Genomic DNA, 23,970 nt, shown 5'->3' with positions numbered 1-23,970 from the left:
TCCATTCATCCAACCTTTCACTCAGCCATATATCCTTTCAATCATCCATCCACCCTTTCACCCATCCATACATCTACTCATCCATACGTCCATTTACCCTTTCCCTCATCCATTTTTCCTTTCACTCACTCAATCATCCACCCATCCTTTCAGCCATCTGTCCATTCATTCACCCTTTTACTGATACATCTATCTTTCCACACTTTCATTCATCCAGCCACCCTCACTTTTGACACATCCCTCCTTTTACCCTTTCACTCTGTCCATTCATCCACCCTTTCACTGCATCCATCCACCCTTTCCATCCATCCATCCACCCTTTCACTGAGCCATTACTCGGTTCATTAATCCATCCGTTCACTCTTCCATTCATCCACTCATCCATCTATTTACCCTTTCATCCATCCATCCATCCATCCATCCATCCATCTATCCTTTTTCTCATCTATCCACCCATGCTTTACACATCCATCCATCTTTTCACTCATACAATCATTCATCCATCTGTTCATCCATTCATCCATCTATCGTGTTCACTCATCCATCCATTCATGCCTTCACTTATCCATCTTTACATCCATCCTTTCACCATCCATCCATCCATCTATCCATTGACTCTTTTACTCACCCATCCACCCACCCTTTTCCCAGCGGTCCATCCATCCACCCTTCCATCCATCCACTCATCCATCCACCTACCCTTTCATGTTAATTATGAGCCTCTGTCTGCTGAGTTGCCCACAGAAGAGGCATACCAAGACCCGCACCATTACTGTAGCTTCTAAGGTGGGGGGTTCACAATGCCTCTGTTAGAAGCACATTCTTAGAATTGGTTTCAAAATTGTCTTTTGGATGCTTATTTAGGAATATACATTTCATTCCTTTTTAAAATGGGTTCTCTACCTTGGTTTGGGGTTTTCTACAAGGATTATATAGATATTGTTTACCTCCTCCTTTTATTTCTTCCCCTTTATATTTTTTTGTACTAAGTCAAATACCCACCAATCCCTATCTTTCACTTTGTTTTAAATTAGTTTATTGTCCCTCTCTTATGTTGTTGATTTTTTCCACATTTTTAATGAGGGCCTCCTTCCATATCTTCATTCTTCCTCTTAATGCTTACCCTACTTTGCCACAATCAACTGTGGTTTCCACGCACCTTTTCTGCTTTAAAAATAAAATCATTTTTCATAACCACGTATCACTATGTGATATGCATTCTATGGCTTAAAGTAACTGTTTTACTAAATGAGTAATATTAATGATAATATTTTGAACTATTTATATTTTTAACATTATTTTCAGACAAACTGTATTCCTAATAGTTTATTATTTCTGCATTTGGGATTTTTATTAATTGGGTTGTCAGAAAACTGTTTCCATTATATTGCTCTTTTGGGATTGCTATAGTTAAGCACAGAAAAAAATTATAAAAATCTAGAGATAATATATGACCATCCTCTATCCGAAACACCTGAAAGAAAAACTATGGCTAAAGGAGAAAACTTTCACCTGTTTCTCATCCACAAACCTCTGGCAGAGCTGCAAATTAACCGCTTACTAAAGCTGAGCAGAGCCTTGACGATGTCAGATTTGGACTTCTGTAATCTAACCTAGGCTTTCAAAAAGCTATTTTACAGACTACAAGTGCAAACTCAATTTGTAAGACTTATACTCACAACAGTTATATACTTTTCCGAAAAACTCTCAAGAGAGAACTTTTCAGAACGAGTGTACAATCAAGAGCATAACATGTGGCCGAAGAACTACAACGCATTATCATCATCTGATCTCAGCTACAATAATTTCTAACAGATCTCAGCTACAAGAATAATATAACAGTATTATAAAGTATAAACAGTAGTGGGTACATTAAAATTAATGTCCTGACTTTCACTCATTTAGCACTTGTAGGAGCTCTATTTCTTAGATAATCTGCGTGATAGTGGCACCCGAATTGCGGGGACGTTGTTGACCTCAAGAACTATGAGATAATATGTCCCTAGAGACAAAATTCAATACAGTATTTCAAAATAAAGTCAATAAGAACTGACTCAAAAAGGAAATTTGAGTTTAAGATTTAGAAAAAACGTAATTAAAGTTTAAGTGCAATACAGAAAATATGGAAAATAAATTGAAGCAGAAGTCTCTTTGAATCAATTTAAGTATATAGAAATCAATTGCCATGAAGGCTATCAGTTACAGGAATGAGAATATAGACTGTGGGCCATATGTACGACGAAGGGGTGGAGCCTGTCGTTAGCCTCCTGGGCTTAGCGACACGCTCCGCCACTTTGGAAACGCAAGCTGCACCATATTTACAAGGATGTGTTTCAGCCTTGCGTTTCCCATTGCGATGTTGTTAAGTTTCACAATTTAGCGCCAACGCAGGCACCCTTGCACCAGAGTGCAAGGGTGTCTGTGTGCATGGGAGGATTCATTATGTGTAGGAAGGTGCCCCTTCCTGCACATAACCAACTCTCAAATGCCATTTTGTAACTTTCATGTGTGCTGCTTCCTGCAGCGCGTATGAAAGTTACAAAATGGCTTTTTTGAAAAGGTTTGTTTATGTACAGGAAGGGACACCTACCTGTACATTACCAAACCGTGGCATTTTGCTTTTTCCATGTGTTCTGCACAAGACAGCACACATGGAAAAAGCAAAAAATAGGAGAAATAATGCATTTCTTCTCGTTTCACCACCTTAAAACCAGGGTTTACCTGGTCCTAAATTTGCTGCTGCCTCCTATGAAACGCCACCCTTGTACATAGAGGGCAGCTTTAAATACAATGGGTGTTATGTTATGTTATGTTATGTTATTTATGTCTTTTATAGCGCTCGGCTACTCAAAAGAGTTTCCCGGCGCTTTATTGACAACCTGAGAAAAAGCCAAACACAATACAGACATTAAAAGAGAAACGGGATCAGCAGTGAAAGGGAGTCTAAGAAGCAAAAAGCCAAGTTTTCAGGCCCTTCCTGAAGGCCAGCAGATTTGAGGTACTGCGCAGTGTCAGGGGCAACGAGTTCCACAACTGTGGAGCCCGAGACATAAAGGAGCGACCTCCGATACGGGCCTTTTTCACCCGAGGGACAATGGCAAGAAACATCGACTCTGATCTCAGAGATCGTGACGGACGATAAAAGGTGAGCCTCCTTTGAAGGTATGTAGCCCCCGAGGCATAAAGGGCCTTATGTGCAAGAGTTAAGGCTTTAAAAACTATCCGCTTCCGGATAGGCAGCCAATGAAGAGACTGCAACAAGCCAGAAACTCTGACTCGCCTGTGCTAGCCAAAAATGGCTCGCGCTGCCGCATTCTGGACCACCTGCATCCGTTGAAGGAGATATTCCGGCAGGCCAAGATAGAGGACGTTGGAGTAGTCCAATCTTGAACCGATTAAGGCCTGCACAGTAGTCCTCCTATGATCCTCGGATAGCAGAGGGAAAAATTTCCGAAGCATACGGAGGAGACCAAAGCAAGTGCCGGTAAGGGCAAGGATCTGAGATCTTAAAGTCAGGCCGTTGTCAATTTTGATCCCCAAATTCTTAGCCAACTGAGACGATCGCACCGGAGGAGACATGTCCGCGGGCCACCATACCTGCCAGTCTGGATCGGATTGACAACCAAAGAAGAGTACCTCAGATTTATCAGAGTTGCACTTGAGGCTGTTCAGTTGGAGCCATTTGAAAACAGCCCCAAGGCACTCTCGGATACTCTCTCCATCAAAATCCTTTCCTTTCCCACAGGTATAGAGCAGCTGGGTATCGTCGGCATAGGATACGATCTGGGCCCCATACGACTCAGCCAATGCCGCCAGAGGGGTCATAAAGATGTTGAAGAGAGTCGGGCTCAACACAGAGCCCTGCGGGACTCCGACTCCCAATGGCGGCATCTCAGCTGAGCTACAAGAGGCCCAGACCGTTTGTTGCAGTGGAACTCTCACTACAACAACCACTGCACGCCCCTTTCACGCTAAACATAGCGTGAAAGGGTGCCTTCTGTACAAGGCAGTGTTAAGCCACGTTAAGTGGCTTAACGCTGCCTTGTACATAAGGCAAGGCCCCTACCGCCACGGGAACAACACAGAAAGTGACGTTCCTGTGGCAATAGGGGCTTGTGCATATGCCCTTAAGTTTAAAAAATGTAGCAAAGCAATAGAAAATTGGACAGCATCCCTAGTAGAAAATAAAAGTCTCATAGTTCAATTCCAAATTTGAGAATTTATATAGCTAAATTAACCATAGACAGTGATGGAAACTGCAAACTCATCATGGTGTTAACAAAAGTATAATAGTTTCAACAAATCACATTGCAAAAATCTAAAATGTTATATAACCCTACTATCTTAACACTAAGCCACTACATGAATATTGGTTTGCCCCTTCTGACCCAATGTCTTCCGAAGGTGTCAGTACAAAATTAGTTTTGTAAACAACTGAAAAGAATCACGAATGAATTCAATAAAGTGTGGTAATAGGAAGAGCCCTGGAAAGTAATAACAAGCCTTTGCAATGCAATAGGTCTCGCATTTACGCGAGTTTGCGCTACTGACATTGCAAATAACAATGTCTTTTATTTTTGTTTTCGTTTTTAAAACATAAATAAAAGGCATTGTCATTTACAATGCCAATAGCTTAAACTCGCGTAAATGCAAGACCTATTGAATTGCAAATGCTTGTTTAAAGAAAATGGTGACTCACTTTCAGCAAGGCATGGCATCAAGACAAGCCATCGCAATAGCACCAAAAAAGAGTTAATTACTCAGAGCAAAAAATTAAACACGAAATAAGTCACTAGTTCTGGTGTAAATACACACATCCACGATTATTTTAGTAGCATTTGGTGCCTGTGAGCTACGAATAAAACGTGAAATAAAGGAATGAGAACCACCCCAAGACCCTTAGGGAAACGACCTGAGGGAAACGAAGGGCGCACATTATATTTTTCCGTAAACGCGCAAAAGTGTCGGCTCGCTGACAACTGTACAGGACACTGTACAAACACACTGACAGTAGAAGAGGCCTGGCTTTTGGGTAGAGAAAATGTTTTCTTAAGCTTTAATCCATTGTACAGACCAGGTACTTCAAGGGCATCAGCAGTACACGCTTCTCTGCACAGAGCAAGCTGACCTCACACCACAAATAAAGGCAGAGGAGGAAATTGTGCTATCCCGAGAGGATGTGGCGCAGGAACCAGAGCTGCCAACTTGGAAGCTGGAGTTCCGGGTTCACGTCTCGGCTTCAGCTCAAAATAATATAATTCTGGACAAATCACTTAATCTCCCCATGCCTAGACAGCGCCTGGATATCCTCACGTGGTGATAAGCTACGCTATATAAATCTTAAAATTAATTAAAAAATCCTTCCACAGAGAGCATGCCTGGCAGAAGTAGAACCTTTCCTGACACAAACTGGAGCAGCAGTGTGGGAAACTGTACAAGCTTCAATGACTCACCTGACACCTGAAACAGGCAGCAGCACATACATGAAACTAGAGGCTCGCAGCACATCTGACCTCCCTTCCCCCTCGCACATAACCTCGGTCAGCGACCTCAATGAACATTACTCATCGTCTATCTCAAACATTCTGGACAACCTTGCACCTCTAAAACTAAAAAGAACACAAATCAAGGACAGAAACCCCAGGTTTACTGGTTCCCTCAACATGGAGAGGAGATCCCTATGGCAATTGGAAAGAATCTGGAGACAACACCCCTCTGCAACGCATCTAAAACTTCTCCGCCAGGCGAGAAACGCCTACAACAAGCACATCCTCAATTCCAAAAAAGAATACTTTAGATTGGAATTGGGGAACACCAAGAATAGACCCCGCAAGCTCTTTGAACTGGTCAAATTCCAATCTAATGAACTTGCTAAAACACTGAAAGAATCCCCAAAATCCCTAATACCATCAGAGGAATTCTCCTCTTTCTTCGCTGATAAAACCATGGCATTGGGAATTGAAATCAGTACCACCACTTACTCTCATCCCCCTTCTGACCTGCCCCCATTTTCCGCACCACCCTCTCTGGCCCCACCTAAAAACTAAGCCCACTGGACAGACTTTGAATACTATAACGAAGACTCCATCTCCAAAATCCTCTTAAACCCAAATAACCGCTTTTATGACCCGCTACCCTCCAACTTCCTCGCTGCCGCCTCCCAATTCATCGTTCCCTGCTGGACTGCAATAATCAACGCCTCTCCAGCAGGGTTCAATTCTGGACCCTTTGAAAGCAGATCAAGTCCTCCCTATTTTGAAAAAAACATCACTGGATCCAGCCTCCACTGACAATTTCAGACCTATCTCCAACATCACGCTATTAGCCAAAGTATTGGAGAAGTGTGTACAACAGCAACTAAGTCAGTACATCAACCACTTCCACCTACTTGACGACTTCCATTATGGATGCAGACCAGGGCACAGCACGGAAACAGCTATGCTCCACATCGTGGATGATGGCCTCCAAGCCCTAAACCAAGGCAAAACCTGCCTTCTAATCCTCCTTGATCTATCCTCCGCCTTAGATACGATCAACCATGAAAAACTACTTTAACGCCTCAAACTCAGGATGGGTCTAGATGGGGTGGTCCTAGAATGGTTCAGGTCCTTCCTCCACAACCGCTCTTAGAGATTCCTCATCAACGGCAATCTATCAGCATCCACCCCGGGCACGGTTGGAGTCCCCCAAGGTTCAACCCTGTCCCCCACCCTCTTTAATCTTTACTTAGAGCCACTCACCGAAGTTCTTTGTACCGCCAACATCTCCTACCATATGTAGGCAGACGATATCCAAATATACATCAATATCTCTTCACTCGAGGACATCCTGTCCCAGAATGAGACCCTGAAACTCACAGTCCAATGGCTAGCCAATAACCAACTCAGACTTAAAGCAAAGAAAACTGAATTTTATCTAATCTCCCCTTCAAAAGCCAATCCAGAGATTCAGATGTGGATCACGGCCATCACAGCCCTGAACTGCCCGCCGACCGTTGAGGACTCTGCCACATCCCTGGGCATAATCCTCGACTGTAACTTGAACATGCAAGGCCACATTAACTTGATGGATAAAGCAGCCAGATTCCACCTGAGCTACCTTTGGAAGCTGAAACCTTTCATCGATGCTCCTGACTTAAAAACGGCAGTTCAAGCACTAGTCATCTCTAGACTGGAATATGGTTGTTCCACCCTTACAGGATTACCCAAGATCTCCTAAGCACCTCTAAAAACCTGTCTCAACGCGGCCGCAAGACTACTCACAGGCACCAGGAAATTCGACCACATCTCCCTGCACATAAAAGCGCTAAACTAGCTCCCTTTAGAGTCCAGAATCCAGTTGAAACTGGCATGCATTACACACAAGGCTCTTTACACAAACTCCCCTGCTTATCTGGCACAGAAAATAGTGGTATTTGGAAGAAGCAGGAACTCCAGATCCGCTAGAAACCTCTTACTCCAACCTGCCTTCTTTCAGAAAAAAAGAGCCTACAACAGGGCCTTCACCGGAGCAGCATCAAGAATTTGGAACTCTTTCCCACCGGCTATCAGAAGAATCCCTTCTCTAGCACGTTTCAAAAAAGAGGCCAAAACCTTCCTCATGGGTAAATTCCTCGTCTAAGGCCTGCCCTCATCCACCACATTGTGCCAGATGAATCTAAGACTATTGCTTCTTCCCCAGATCACCAATTCTCCCCGCCGAGAATAAGTGAGATCTTTGTTTTTACTGACTCTAATGGTGACCATACACCTGTATCCCCCTCTTTCCCTTTGTTCTCATCACCCCGTTCCCCTCGCCATCATTTCTGTTGATTATGTATATTTCTGCACTTTAAACTTTTGTTTTGTTCACCACGGTTTACATTGCAAAGCACTCTGATACCCTCACGGGTCAAGTTTGCGCTCTATAAAACACAAAAATAAAATAAATAAACATGACACACGCACACGATTTCCAACATTAAAGATCATCCCAAAATCACGTGTGGAAAGAAAGGTTTTGAAGTCACTAATAGTTCATGCAGACACGCACTGTGTCCTTGTGCATGATGTGAACAGTGCACAATCCCAGGTAAAAAGGGTCTTTGTTCTCAAGTCTGTGACAAAATACATTACATTGTTAATGGAGTACACAACATTGTAAACATTAAACATATTTTTTTAAACAATAACGTCAACATTTCCATTAGATTTTATTTTCCTAAAGACCATGAAAAATGAATCAGCCAAATTAACTAAGAGGTGAGAAGTGGACCCAAAGTCAAAAGAGGAAAATACAGGAGCAGAGTAGACATTACTCATTAAGTATTTTACACATCTTAGGACAGTTTCTCTGCACCAGTAGGTACTGTTAGAGTTCCTAAACTTTGAGTGCTAGCTAGATTGTTCTCCTGGTCAAGTCACTGCACCAGACATTCGGAGACTAACCTCTGTCTCACACGATACTATGGTAATAATGTGGAATATGATCCTTGCGCTCGAGTAAGAAATGAGAGTTTATTAGTGCAATTGCTTTGTTTAACATGCATTATAGGGCCATATGTATTTGCTGTAGTATGGCAATAGTTGTATCCACCCGTGTGACACTCGTGTTGCCTTCAGACCCACACTGGTGGTAAGTGAGGAACAAGCTGTCTCCAGGCGCGCGCTGAAAGAGATGCCGTGAGCATGCACATGGGATATGCGGGCGCCATGAGCTTTCACATCCCTGTCCCCCTTCGGCCACCAAAGCAACGACTATAAGTCTCGCCAAGGCGAGCAGCGCATTCGCTGCGTCAGTAGGCGAGACCTAAAAAGGCTTCCTCTGTGGTTTCTCCAGGCTTCCTATGTGGCTTCTCCGAGACCAGCAAATCATTACAAATAAAAGAGCACATGTTGCTGTGTGTGGTGTCAAACAAGAAATATAAATACATGATGAACATAATGAAAAGGCAGCCATATTTTAAAACATGGAATTGAGGCCTAATTGAAGTCTCGCTTAGTCTAAACCAGAAAAACACATTAAAACACATCATAACGATGTTGTTCTGATTGTAACAGTTCTATGTTAATGTACATAGATAATTTGATTGTGGAATAACTTCTGTACTCTCTAGAAATCAATTATACATTTTCAAATAACACAAAATCCTTATGCGAAAGAATCAGCAAAATATCTCCATATATTTTCTAAATCATAACTCTTTGGAAGTATTTATAGACTCGCAAAATTGATGTCAAATCGCTAGCTCATCAAAATTCTTAACTCTCGCATTGATGAAGATCTGAGAGTGTTCAATGACTACATCAAGTATACAGCGAGATGATGTTGTAGTACTTGATATGTATTTAGTTATTTATTTGCTCATTTATTTATTATCACTTTTTTGTAGCATACCTCCATTGCAGAAATATTAGAGTGCATTAAAAGATCTTACGTTGAACACATCACAATAACCAGCAGAGCAAAAAAGAAGATTGCAATAAACACAGTAGACATTTTTCAAGTCACTTAGGACACATTTATTGTAACTACAGAACTTAAAGAAGATTTTTACAGAAACTAGTGTAGGAGTGAACATATAACAGAGATAGGAGAGGTAGATTTTTAGGTGTTGCCCAAAAGTGGTTTTTAATCACATTCTCCTCAATGTTACATGTCCATGAAAGAAAAATGTAAATCAGTTTGTGTCAATGGCTGGTGAGGTATGTTGGGTTAATTTCTTGAATGCTGAGGAAAGTTGACTCCTCCCTATAGCTGTGGTGCTTCCAAAAACAGAATAGTATAGGTGAGATGTGTTAATTGTCTCTATAAGCGGGTGCTAGAGCAGAGGAAAATCCATGACAAGCTAAAAATGCATTGACAATATTATAGCTTTTCAATGAAGATGAAGATTCGAATTGAAAAAATCAAGGAAAGAGAAAAGGTGCAATCAACTTACTGGAACAAAAAAAAGTGTTGTGACTCAACATCTTCTCATGACTATATAGATATATATGATTCACCAGGAACTGAAATCACAAGAAAAACCCAAACTCGATCTTAGATTGAGAATTTTGAAAAAAGATCTATGGTCAATCCTTCATCAGAATAGCAGGCTATAAGGCTCACCTATGTACCTTTTTAGAAGCCCTGGCATTTGTTTGAAGATCATAGAAGCCCACAATTGACATCCTCTGCTCCATGTTGGAATCCAGGACCATAGCTCTGCCTCTTATGCCTTGCACTCTTCATGTCTGACAGAACAACTCTCCAGATGTCGGCAAGCGTTGGGTCGCCAAAATGGTTTCTGGGCAGCGCAAGCACTCAACATCCCAAGAATAGGAGCGCCTGCAGAGTGAGGGGCGCTCTTTTACTTCTTGAACGCTTGCAACCTGTGGTAAGATCTTGACTTGATATTGTCACAGAGGTAACAATTTCTCCTGAGCTGCTTCATGCCTGTCATATCCTCCAAGCAAAAGCTTTAGAACTGTCATGTTTCAGTGCGGTACCAGGGTGGTTTGAAGCTGCGTTTCATAGAGAATCTCTGACATGAGCATAATATTCATCAGCAAACCTTTCAACTGAAAGCAAAACATGTTTACGCTTCAAAGAGGCATTGATTTAAGACTTTTTGAGGTAAGTGTATACTAAAAAAAGGACCTAAGAGCTGTCAGAAGCATGGAATGATTGCTCTATTTTGCTAATTTACTCTGTAATGACAAATGTAACTTTTCATGAAAACATGCATTAGGAAAGAGTCAGTCAATTCCATGCGGTCACGTCTCAGCCCATGCTGAATTTTGGTGTCTGGAGGTTGTAAGCAAGGCTCACTATGAATGTGTCATCCTTTTGATGGGTGATCAGAACCTCTAAATTGATCTGATGTCTCATATTGTCTCTGTCATCTAATCGTAATGCTGTTGCTTTTGCCCAGTCATACCTCTCTCATCTACATGTTCTGTAGTTGCTACTACCCATATGAGATAGGAGAGGAGTTGTCATAATGGCTAGGGTGGTCGTTCCCGAATCTGGGGAACTGGTTCAAGTCTCTGCAACCACACTGAACATCCTGCGATTCTGGGCAAACCACTTAATCTCCCCGTGCCTAAAAAGAAAAATGAATGTGTCCTCATGAAACGCAACTGGTGCAATGTAAAGCGCTCTGATACCCGATTAGGGTCAAATTCGCACTATATAAAATTCTGTTTAAAAACGAAAATGGGGGAGAAGACTTTATATATCTGAGAGCACTGTTTCCAGTGTTATCTACCGTACTGGGGTAAGTTTCCTACACATAAACATTGAACATATCAGACACACCTGATGTAATATCATCAGGGGATGCCCTCAACATTGGAGTTATTAACAATCCGCTCATATGTGCTGCCCTGTAGGCTTGGTGAAAATATTCACCCAGGTGTAACATGAACAAATACTTTACCTATACTATCTAGCCTCTTCCCAGTTATTCTGCAGTGCAGGACATAGGAACACATGTACATATTCTTTGTTATGATTAATTTCTTGGTCTGTAATAAATGTAGTGTAACCGGAACTTGATAACTTCAGATCCTATAATATTGCTTTTCTATCTACCCCTAATCTTAATCTCACCCATTTTGGAGATTAACAATTTGCATTTGCAGACCCCATCCTTGACCTCTTTACCTCACTTACAACCCTCCCCATGCAACAGGTTCTGCTCTGACATACCTCCTGACATTCAGATATTGTCTGACACAGGCTTCGAACCTAAGCTCCCACTGCCTCTGATCTACAGTAAACAACCTCAGCCACCAAAGGGTTGTCTATGGCATTGTTCACAATTTCTTTATTTTAGTTTTATTTGAAAGGTTTTATATAGCGCTGGCTAGACCCGAGGTATCAGAGCGCTTTACATGAATATCAGACCGTAGTTGCAGGTTACATCATTACCAGATAACACTGTTTCAGAGCATAGTTGTATATTTACATGTTAGGTCGAGAAAAAAAATAAGGACATATACGTAAGAGAAAGAGCAGGCATGGGGAGATTCAGGGAAGAGGAGCTAGGAGCAGGGAAAGTAGACAAAGAACGAAGGAGGTAAAGAGGTGGGGGAGGGAGAGAGACAGAGTTTGAAAGAGGAGGGGAGGGTGATGGGGGCCCAAACCGGAGGACGAGTAAAAGCTGCATCCAAAGTCCGGTAAGCTGTGATCCCAGGGGAAGTGTAATCATTCCCACATCTCAATTGCATGAGGCTCCCTTGATGCAGTGGACTCTCTCAGAGGAGTCTCTGAGACTCCAAAGCCTAACTACTGGATCCTTCCCCAAAAAGGGGAGAGGGAGTGCTTTGGCAAAGGGCCATATCATAACCTCAACTGTGAGTGGCTCCCTTGACACTGTGGACTCTCTCAGAGGGGTAACTGAGACTCCAGAGTTTTAATATTGGATCTTTCCCCAACAAGGGGAGAAGGAGTGCTTAGACAAAGGGCACAAGGGACAGGGGGCTAGGCGGCGTAGATACATGTTATGTCGAGAAAACAAAATAAAGACATATATATAAGGAAAAAAGCAGGCAAAGGGTAAGGTTCAGGGGAGAGGGGCTAGGAGCAGGGGAAGTGGACAAAGAATGAAGGATGGAAAGAGGTAGGGGAGGATGAGAAATAAAGCATGAACGAGGAGGGGGGGTGGAGGGGACACAAACCGGTAGACGATTAAAAGCTGTGTCCAAGGTCCGGTAAGCTGTGATCCCAGGGGAAATGGTATCAATCCCACCTCTCTGTTGCGAAAGGCTCCCTTTATGCAGTTGACTCTCTCAGAGGGGTCTCTGAGACACCAAGGCCTACCTACTGGATCCTTCCCCAACAAGGGGAGAGGGAGTGCTTTGGCAAGGGATTCCATACCAAACCTCAATTGTGAGGGGCTCCCTTGGCGCTGTGGACTCTCTCAGAGGGGTCACTGAGACTCCAGGGTATGAATATTGGATCTATCCCCAACAAGGGGAGGAGTGCTTAGTCTAAGGGCACAAGGGACAGGGAGTTAGGAGGAGGATCGGAATTGGCAGGTCAACAGAGGGGAATTATAAGACAGAAAAAGACAGGGTCTTCGAAAGGCAAGGGTCAGGGAGAACCGGGAGACAAAGGGGGGTGTCAGCGAGTTGTAGAGTCCCACAAGGAAGAGATACAGATAGAAGAAAAGGAAAAGTATAAGTTGTGGAGTAACTCAGAGGAGAGATTCAAATGGATAAGCTCAAAATCACAAAATAGTGATAGAAAGTACAACAAACTACTACATATATTGGTGGTTAGAGTTGTGTCTCTGCAGATAGAAAATTCACTCAGGATTCCATTATCACAATGATTAGGCTAAAAACGAATATATAATATTTATCTACACAGTGAACAGAGAAACAAGACATCCAAGGGGGTAGAGGGAGGGAGGGAGGGGGACACAAGATAGGTGATAGGAGAGACGGTATCTACGGAGTTAACGGAGAAACAAGACATCCAAGGGGATAGAGAGAGGGAGGGAGGGGGAGATGAGATAGGTGATAGGAGAGATGGAAGCCGGGGGGGGGAGAACGAGATAAGGCAGTCCAGCCGAGGAACATTGTCTGGGGGTCGGCAGGATGAGGTTCAACGGACCGAGGGAGAGGAAAAGAAACAACAAATTGGTGGCTCCGTGCCGAGGATATCAAAGGACAGACATGATAGGATGCACGATACAGAATATCACCAGTACAATCTTGTTCTCAATGCAAATGGGAGGGAGCCATTCCTGTTGCTCGGGGGAGACTTTTGACAGCTCATCTCACAGAGCAGCTGTTTACTGCTCCTCTAGAAGCTTCTCTCCATTTGTCCTCTACTTTTTCCTTTGGGTTTGTATATTCTCGGAGCTGCTCCTCATGCAATTGTTATGAGAGGTGGCAGGTCAGTATGTGTGCTCAATGTGCCACCATCTTTGGGTCAGGCTCTTCTGTCCTGTTGAGCAGCCATCTTAGTGCCAGGCATCCCAGTGAACTCAGTGTGGCAGGCACTTCTTGGACCAGTGTATACAGTTCTGCTCAGTGTATGTCTTTGGGTCCAATGTATACAGTGTATACAGTTCTGCTCGGGGTATTCTATGCAGGTTTTTAAATTGCAGGTATTGCTCCTTGAGCTATAGTTAAGTGGAGCGCTTTGACGGTCAACGGCCCCAATTTTGCCACCATCTTTGGGTCAGGCAGTCAGGCGTTTCTGTTCTGGTGAGCGGGCACCGAGTGTTCGTCCCACCAGTGAGAGGGAGAGCGTGAGTTCTTGGGTCAGCTCTGGTCACTTCTAGGTTAGGCCTGTTAGAAATCATCAAAAATATAGGTAGAAAGGCCCAACCTGAATGTACTCCGTAAGATGGTGCGTATCTTCTATTCGTAGAGCGAGAATCTGTACCTGTAGAGAACCTGTAGAGTATTGCATGCACAAAAGTTACATGGAGGACACAGAGCCCAAGTGTGTGAGATAGACATAACAGTAGAATGACCACTCCAAGATGGCCACCAAGGGGTGAGGATGGAGCACACCTATTATACTTTCAGTGGCTCAGGCGGGCAGAGAAGTTGTGGGAGCTCCCGTCCTCAGTTTCCACAAGTAATGCCAGGAGACAAGATGGGTGACCCCTAGTAACTCCAAGCAAAAGCAGACAAAATGGATGCCCTTCCATGCAGACCTGTATGGGGTAAGATCTCGCAAGACTCGTGCTCGGATCGCCAATAGCTCTGCAACCCCTGCAGACTTCATTCCATCTGGTATCAATAAAGTTTAGATACTTAGTCAACAACAGTGAATTGTGCTGCAATGAGAGGCTCTATCAGAATCCTTATGCTCAGCTCTCACCTTAAAAGTCTGGGTAAAAGGCGCTGCAGAGGCAGGAGGGAGACACCTGCACTCAGGATGTTAGACCCGGAGCCGCGCCTCAGTAATCGAGGCAGAAACTGTGTGGATGCCTGATGGAAATGCCGGTAACCAAGAAGTCAATCCCGGGCCTGCACCCCACCAATCCAAAGAACAGTGATGGATTAAACCCAGATCTGTTGACTGGGTGTGAGTGTTTGATTGGTTCGGATGCTCCGTCCATCACCACCCTCTTTTGTACCGCCCCACCAATCCAGGCAGAAACGGAACCGAACTCTGGCGATAAGAGGGAGTCACCTGCACCCTGGAGGTACATCGAAGGCCCGTACCTAAGACCTCTTCCTAACATCAGCCAGGGTGGGGGGGAGCACCAGTCATGGCCCATTTAGCTTCCTAGACGGAACCCATGCAGTGCTCAGCAGGCGCAGGCGGTCAGGACTCCTCCTCCTTCCCTCAGGAGGAACGTGTGGCCGGAAGAAATAAACACTACCAGGGCAGAACGGCTCCACGAGCCAGCCCCGCCGGACTGGAGTTGCTCGGCATTCACGCTCAGAAGCGGGCTTATTCAACAGCTCCTTGGAGCTCGTACATTCGAATACCCCATTACAGCGATCTTCAACCCAGCCACAAATAAAGATTGAGCCAGCGAGTCAGCGCCATAGCCGGATTCTCGATGGCTGCGGCGGGTGCTATTGCCACAGAAATCCACACCTGGAACGCAACAAGATCGGGCACAATGCGGGCAGGTGGTGAGGGTCCACTCCAACCAGGGTTCGGAAGGCTCCGAAAACTCTTTTTGGGTCAGCGGCAGTCTCAGGGAGACGTCGTCGACGACTAAACCTTCAGGTAGGATTCCTGCTCAAAATCCCTACTTTGCGGGGTGTATCAGTGTGTCATTGTTACTTCATCCTTTCTACTAACTTCCAACCCCTATGTAAAATAGGAATGTTGAATTAAACAGACTCAAGGTATGCAAGATTCTAACATCCCAACCTCTCATCTCTGGTACCTGTGTGTACCCCATAAACATTCTACATGCTCTCAAGTCATGAAGCGGAGTGGCACCACATGTGTAATGCCCAGTGCTTAAAGTGTACAAACAAAAAAGTGTCAGGCCCCAAGATATTTCAGAGTTGGCCACTGCAGCTTGCAACACCCACTGGTCATGTTGGCACTACCAAACTCTAATAATGATGATATATGTTAACCATCATACTCCTCTAAATATGACAGTTTTTACTACTTCAGGTCACTCAAAGCTGTAAGAATGGCCTTGGAGTGCTGATATTATTTGATTAATATAAATTGAATTGTTAAACACATGCTGACGTGCTGTGTTTAGAAATAGACAGACAGCGCCTTGATCTGGAGGAATATAAAATGCGCTGGTGTTATGAAATAAATGCCGCTTCTGAGTCCCAGGAAACGCTCAAACAAATTAAGCACTGGGATTGAATAAAAACAAACACATTTTCTTGGCTGTTACTGCGGTAAGCAACATTAGTCTTTTGATATGGTGTGAAAAGATCAGCGTATTCTATTGATAGCATTATTACCTGTCATAGAAGGGCATTTGCTCACATTCTTTTAGCTAAATTGTCCCCTGCGGTGGTGAGAAGACTTGTATGTATAAGCATCATCTTCTTTGCCTGACACAAATTAGTAAAAACAAATGATTCACACTATAATTATAGAAACTGTGGGTATGCAAATTGCCAATGAGAGCTAGACAGTTTCAGTTGTTTTAAAACATGCTCTACATCTGTAGAAAGATAACATTAACTGATGCTGAGGCTGTGTTGTCTGCATAAAGGATGCAGAAACCCTGCCACAAATGATGGTAAAGGCCTGAAACCAAGGGTTTATGGTTCATGAAGAGCTGCCCTTCATACCCCGGAAGTATAAGCTGCCTATAAAACCTGCTTTACACTGCTTACGTCTTCCACTCCTTCAGCTCTCTCAGCAAATTGCTATCATCTTCACAGTGGAGATCTCCCTTACTTGACTACCACAGTAGCCTTTACAAACTACAAACCAACCTACACCCCCTACAGTGCCTAACCCCCATGCTGCTCCTCTTTACTTGGTCTAAATCATTTCATCCACATCAGGTTGGCTGGGCTTTGAAGTCCCTCCATGGACTCCTAGTGACTGAAACCAGAAATGTTGAACCACTTTCTCTCTACCATACAGCACTGCTAGGAGCACCATTGGTTTACTTGGCAAAGTTCATCCCTTAACATCCATCTAGAAGTTTAAGAACAGTAAACCATAACTACCTATCGACCGAGGCTTCAGCTGCAAGAAACATGGAGGACACTTCATGCACAAGGATTATCTCTGTGCAACGCCCTCCCAGTGCCTCTAAGACTGGAAATTGATTTTCTTGGATTCAGAAGGTTGCTGGAAACCCACTTTTTCAGGCAGACCTATGGTTAGTCGAGTACTAGGCTCCTGCCACTGCGGACACTTGCTCTGGCCTGCTGGTGAGCTGCTAAAACCCAACTTGTGTGCAGGGTTCAGCTCTTAGCCTCCGACTTTATCAACTTATCTAAGGTTGCTGCTTATTTATTTTATGCAACTAACAACCACTGACAAAGCCAATAGTCCTGGACTGTTGTGGTTATAATGTTTTTGTTGTATCATATATCTGGACGCCGTGACAGAAACAGCAAAAAAACACTTGGGTGGCACAATATGCTAAGCACAGATTTTTAGCTTTCGTATTTTTTAGCCAAGCCCTTAACTTCATCAGTCACACCCCTTTGAGAGAAGCCCTCACCCCCCTCCCCAGTTTTTCCATCCACTTAAAGCCTTGGAGCCCGATTCACAGAACTAACTTAAGACAAAATCCTAAACTTGCTACTTTTGGTATTCACAGAAGTTAGGATTTTGTCTTAAGTTTGTCTTAAGACAGACTTAAGTTAGGATTGTGTCTTAAGTCTGTCTTAAGTCTGTCTTAAGTCTGTCTTAAGACAAACTTAAGACAAAATCCTAACTTCTGTGAATACCAAAAGTAGTAAGTTTAGGATTTTGTCTTAAGTTAGTTCTGTGAATCGGGCCCTTGGTTATCAGCATACCGGCCACTTGGCCTTGTTGATTGTATTCATTGCAAATTGACTGTCCGAACCATCTATCGGCCCCAAAGTGCTGAAAACCTACCGCTTGGTGATTAGTAGCACTTAACAAAAACACCAAATAAAATAAATAAATGATGTACCGTTAAGCTCCTCCTTTGCGGCTGAAAGGTGTGCCATGAAGGTTTTCCACAGTGTCATACCTGTATTAACTTTTAAGTATGCTCTATTAAAGTTAGACATGGTAAAAGTTCCTAAGAATCAATGTTATCTGAAACTTCCACTTTACACTATTCATGCACTGTGAACATTTAATGCTTTCCCCCAGGACAGACAGCCAACATAAAGAGGGGGTCAAACACTACTCATTTTAATGTCGTAGATAACTTAGCCGGGCATTAAGGTTCCTGCAGCAGCTGAATTCTCCGATGGTTTTCTTGAGGGATGTGTTCATAGGGCAGCGTAGCCTGCAGGATGGTTGATTCATGGCCAGTCAAGCCGTAGGGGCTTGTTGGTCATTAACAGTAGCGCTCAAACTAAAAACGACTCAGTTTTCATCTTTTTTTGTGTGGGATTGTTGAGATGAAGGGATGTCTCCAGGATGTCTCCGCTAGTCAGTTCGGCTTAATGAGCAATTCTTACATTCATCAAACAAAAAGCCAAAACACAAAAACTAAAAATATATTGGAATTCATGTAATGCTGAGAAATGGCTCCCAGACTCGTCGATCTCTTTATGCTCGCGTCAAGCATTGCCAAAGCTGATTTCTGCAGAGGTGGGCGAGCCAGTACATTTTCAGAGAGAGCCAAACCAGAGTCGAGAAAAGGGTCTCGCACGGATCTTACATGCACATGCATCAATGTTGGCTTTTGCGATTTCTTAATTGCGATTTTTAAGGAATCGCAATTAAGGAATCGCAAAAGCCTATGCATGTAGAAATCCCTTAAAAAATGGAGATTTCTAAACATTCCTTAATTACGACTCGCAAATTGCGATCGCAATTGAGGAATACCTCCCCATTCATTCCTATGGGCCTAGAGGCCCATAGGAATGAATGGGAAGACATTCTCAAGTTGTGATTCTCAAATAGAGAATTGCAAATTGAGAATGCAATTTCAAGGGTGCCAGGGTGTCAAAAGGACACCCTGTTGCACCCCTGAAATTGATCTGTGCATATATGTTGCACATACACATGCCCTAAGGGCATGGGTGTGCGCAACATAAAACTTTGAAAAATGCACAAAAGTGCATTTTTCAAAGTTTTTGCAAATTACCATGAAGTTCAACTTCATGGTAATTTGCTCCCCCTATTTGGGAAATCGCAGATTTTCTAACTTTAACGCATTGCATTTAAGGAATCGCAAAATGCGATTTCTTAAATGCAATCGTAATTTGAGAACTCGCAATTAATTGCGAATTCTCAAATTGTGAGGACCTTGACCCTTGATGCATCGCAAAAGCTAATTTTGCATTTGCAAACGACCGATTTTTGCAATTCGCACCATTTGCAATCGCATAGGGCTTTGATGCATGTGCCTGTTAGAGCCCGTGCACGAGCCGAGCCCTGAAAATGTTTGCTATGTAAATCACGTTAAATATGATAAAGTTCTTCAAAATAAAAATAACATGGTCTTCTATAACATGTGCAGCTTTGATATTATTAATATGTCACATTATAGCACTTCACTGAGAACTATTTACTAAAACTAATAGTTTTTAAACCTAAACTATAAGTGCACTAAGAGGCAGGACAATTGTCATGTAAATCCTATTCGTGGCCCAGATTATTATAGAGCGACATATTATAGTCTATTCGTTCAAGCACAAAAAAAGGTTTTTGTACAACAGCTATTCTGAATTCACATATTTGCCCAAGATCACACGCTTGATTTAAGCGGTAAAGCCTCATTATATAAATCTTTAAATGCAGAAGTCATAACCCAAGTCCTTGTTCAATTCCATAATTTTCATTGTGTCCTACTTTTCCTTTCATGAATGTGATCTAGCCTTCAGAAGCAGTTAGTGTCTTCTGGTTCCTCCTATTTCTAATATGATATGCATTAGTCTTCCCTGTTCTCACATATTCACAAAGCAGCTTTCAAAGCAACATGTGATGCTCCAGTGGTCTCTTGCAATATTCAATGCCCTTTTGTGAATTTTTTCATAACTGTACATTTTGTACTACATAGACAGATCCACCTTGTTAAAAAAGAACTTGAGACATCTTATTACTGAATTGCAGATTGTGAGGAAATCAGGTGTATTATGTGGTGTGGTTGTGCGACCTACCCATGTAACATACGTACCAATACCTTTAGAACCCGTAGGTTTCTTTTCTCATTCCTAACCCTTAAAATCCCTCATTATTCCTAAACATTACCCTTTCCTGAACCCAAAAACCCATCCCTGGTCCTAGAGTCCACCAAAGTTTAATGAATGTTTGAATTTGTTCTTAAAATGATGTTTCCTTTAACATATTTCCTTTCAATGTTGAAGTTTTTGTATTTCCTTAAACTTGTCTGTCCCTGAAAATGGTTTTTCCATGATTTGGTTTCCTCCAATGTGCCTTCTCAGTATTGTTTTCCCATTAATTCACATACACCAGTACCCAGGACCACCAGAGTGACTCTTGTAACCAGAACCTGGACTCTGCAACTGTGAGTTCTACCCTGCTAAGTGGTTACACATGAGTCGTGGACGCTTTGAAGAGGGCCCGAGGGTTCTTTGGCAGCCCATCTGTGGATCCGGCAGAACTGACGCATCTCCTCTGCTTTGCAGTGAAACCCTGAGCAGAACCGACACATCAGCTTTGCTGCATGGCCTTTCTCAGTGCATTGCAGCCTAATCAAAACTGCTGCTGCTATGAATCATCCTTGATGCAGGCCCTCACATCACAAGCTCCTTGTCGATGGCAGCCTCGACGATGATGCAGAAAATCACATCGCAAACCCACAACTCCTTCAGACCCAGCCAGTGCAGAGCACATCCTCAACACAGGACTTTGCATTGAAAATACGGGTGGGTGGAACTTGCAGACTTTCCCTTTGTGGAATTCCACAGAGTTACATAAAAGCTCTGTGAGGTTCTGCAGAGTTCTGCGAGCCAACTGAATTCGGCACATCGTCCTGGTCACGCTTATTTTTAGCACCGGGAGCTTGGTTCATGCTGTAAAATCAGCATGAATGGCAGCATGAGGGAAGCCAGAGAATGCTGCTTCTTTCTGCCACCTGAGTAGATTTTCTACTGGAGCAGCAGCTTTCTGAACGTGAACTGTTTCGACCTGCAGCGACCCCCACCCTTCCTGTTGAGCAATCTCACGGGAGGCATTCTAGCACCTAAGAAGTGTGCAGGGGGACACAAATTCTCCTTTGCACTCTCCAAATCAACGCGGTGGTTGGCAGAGTTTTATCAGAACTCCATGTTCCAGGCGGAACGTGGAGTGGGCAAAACTCTGCAAACACCACTTGCAGAGCAGAGATTATCACCAAGCCTCAATCGCAGTCTCCTTCTTTGGTGGCCTCCTCGTCGATGAAGCAGGACCTCACATCTCAGCCTCACAGCTCCCCGGAACTGATGCAGCATAACGCATCTCAGACCTGGGCCGTGCATCACCCCAGCTGTGATCCACAACCTTGGCGCAGGACCACACAATGATCCTCATCCAGGATTTAAGGTACCCTTGTTCAGCGTGCCTAAGTGGGTCCCTGTAGCCGTTTTTTTCACTTTGCTACTGTTGCAGAGATACTTTATACATTACCAATAAATTAAGCCTGACTGCTCAGTGACAAGTTACCAGATGGTTGAGCACAGGTTAATTTGTGGTTTGCTTGTGACTTCACCCTGACATGATTTCTGGTTCCTGTCTGTATAGGATTGTGCCCCCCCCCCATCCAGTAACCCAATCAATTACAAGCATGATATGTATTTCAAATCTAATTGGTCAATGTACGCTTAAAGTTTACATGCATTATGAATACACAGGACTGGTGAAATAGTTTCTAGGAAGGTTTCATGCCACTCAACGTGTGCATCATTAGAGTATAAATGTGACTTTATTGAAATTATTAAAACTGCCTTGGAGCATTAAATTCAGCCCTGGTTAAAGACTATGATAAGGTTTTCCCTCCAATGAATTCCCTTTTTTCTTCAGCCAGATCGTATTTTAGAACACCCTTTCTGTGATATTTGAGTTTTAGTGCATTAATCTGTGACATACCATAGTCATAAACCAAGGCTATGTTCCATAATTTACCCTAAGTCCTCAGTTTCCTTCTTTCTGGTTGGGTGTGTTCTACCCTTGTGACGCGGTCATGCGTTTTTGGTTCCTTCTGATTTTGATAAGAATATGCAGCAGGCTTCTGGGCTCCTGCAAATTCGTGAAGTTGATTTCCATGCTACTCTCATAATGTCTCTCCCTATGGTTTCTTAAAATGCACAGGGCACTTTTGTGTATATTGACCTAACTGCACTTTTCTTACATTGGAAATATATGCCTAGTTGAAAAAAAAAGTTAACACAAATATATTATAACCACAACATGCACTAAAGCGACATCTTATAATTGAATTGCAGATTATTTAAGTATAAAAAAATAGCATCCAACAGATGATGCAAGTACTTTGGATTGAAAGAAATAAGTTACACAGTTATTTCACATTTTACACAGTGTCTGTCACTGCTTATAATGCAGCAGGTGTTAATTGAAGTCTCACAGTCTTTGCGCTGAGTAAATGTCACGTTAGGAACTGTTACAAACACTGGCAGACGCGGTGTATGGTAATGTTACATAAAATAACCCATGAAGCCAGAAAGCGAAAAGACAGTGCACAGAACCACGTATGATTGTTTACTTCATGGTTTAAAAAGCAGCTGATTGGGGCACATCGCTTTTGGAACTTGTGTTGCTGTTTCTTTTCCTGGCAGCATCGACCTAGCCTTTCATCTTCTTGGGGTAGATAAAATAAGCACAGATGGGCTCTCTAACCCAAACATTGCATCATTTACTATACAACTTCTTGACGGTCGCGAAGTGTGAAATGTGATATATATTCTCATTATGTTATATGTATGGCCTTGGAACATAACCTTGAGAATTACAGCTCTTCTCCATTGTAGTCATATCGGTTTCTTACAGATCAAATGATACTGTGATAATACTGGTCCAGACAACAGCAAAAGCGTTTCCGACGTGATTTCTAAATAAAGGAAGCCAGTTCTGATGTTGGAAGACTCCTTTCTGAAATGATTTAAAAGCGAATTCGTGTGCGAGTTACCTTCGGCACTTGGTGAAGTCAAACGTCATTGCTTTGTTATGGCTTTGCTTTATTGTGTGGAAACTTCATTGTTTGTATATGGTATTTATATACCTATTGCTACCATTGACGAGGCATGTAAACTCTTTGTGGCGATGAAATCAATTGTTAGCTTATGTATCTTTTCTCTCTTCCTACATGGTTGTGAAGGCTACAAGTTTCGGGGAAGATTTACAAGCCCCTTGCGACAGATTTACACCTCCGTTTTGTCACTTTTGTGACGCAGCGGCGGCGTAAACAATGCGCCATTTTGCAACAGATTTACAATGTGACGAATCTAGGGAGATGCGTTACTTTATAAAGCCATTTGCTACATTATACCTGCGTCAGGTATTATGCATGCAGGGGGGCGTTCGGACACAAGAAAGCCTCGTAAAAAGTGACACAGTGTAATCTACAAGATTTAACTGTGTCACTTCTACGCCGCCACTGTATCAAAACCTTACGCCTGCTTGAAGGAGGAGTAATGAGTGACTCAGCATAATAGGAATAGGCATTCCTGAGCATTGCTGGTGTTGCATCGTGCTTGTGACATGACTTCAGCAATGCGTTGCCTTTACGCCAACAGATGCGTCACGCATCTGTCAATCCTTGGGCTACGGTGCGCCCCATTGTAAATGTGACTCATCCATGGTGGCGCAAGGGTTATTTTGGGTGACACAAATTAACTGATGCATCTCTGCTGATATGCAGAGATGTGTCAGTTCTTGTAAATCTGGCCCATAGATTATTTTCCAGGGTTAACTGACACAAGT

At 43.1% G+C, this 23,970-nt stretch overlaps 1 protein-coding gene across 1 annotated transcript in view; it reads right to left on the bottom strand.

Moving 5' to 3' along the window:
• The window catches only part of TAFA4 (TAFA chemokine like family member 4), a 619,417-nt gene that overhangs the window by 117,424 nt on the left and 478,023 nt on the right, over window positions 1-23,970 (bottom strand). The gene's annotated exons all lie outside the window — the stretch shown is intronic.

This window comes from Lissotriton vulgaris, chromosome 9 (genome assembly GCF_964263255.1).
Source record: "Lissotriton vulgaris chromosome 9, aLisVul1.2, whole genome shotgun sequence".
NCBI lineage: Eukaryota > Metazoa > Chordata > Amphibia > Caudata > Salamandridae > Lissotriton > Lissotriton vulgaris.
Note: the sequence above shows the minus strand (reverse complement) of the source record. Positions and strands in the feature narration are given on the sequence as shown.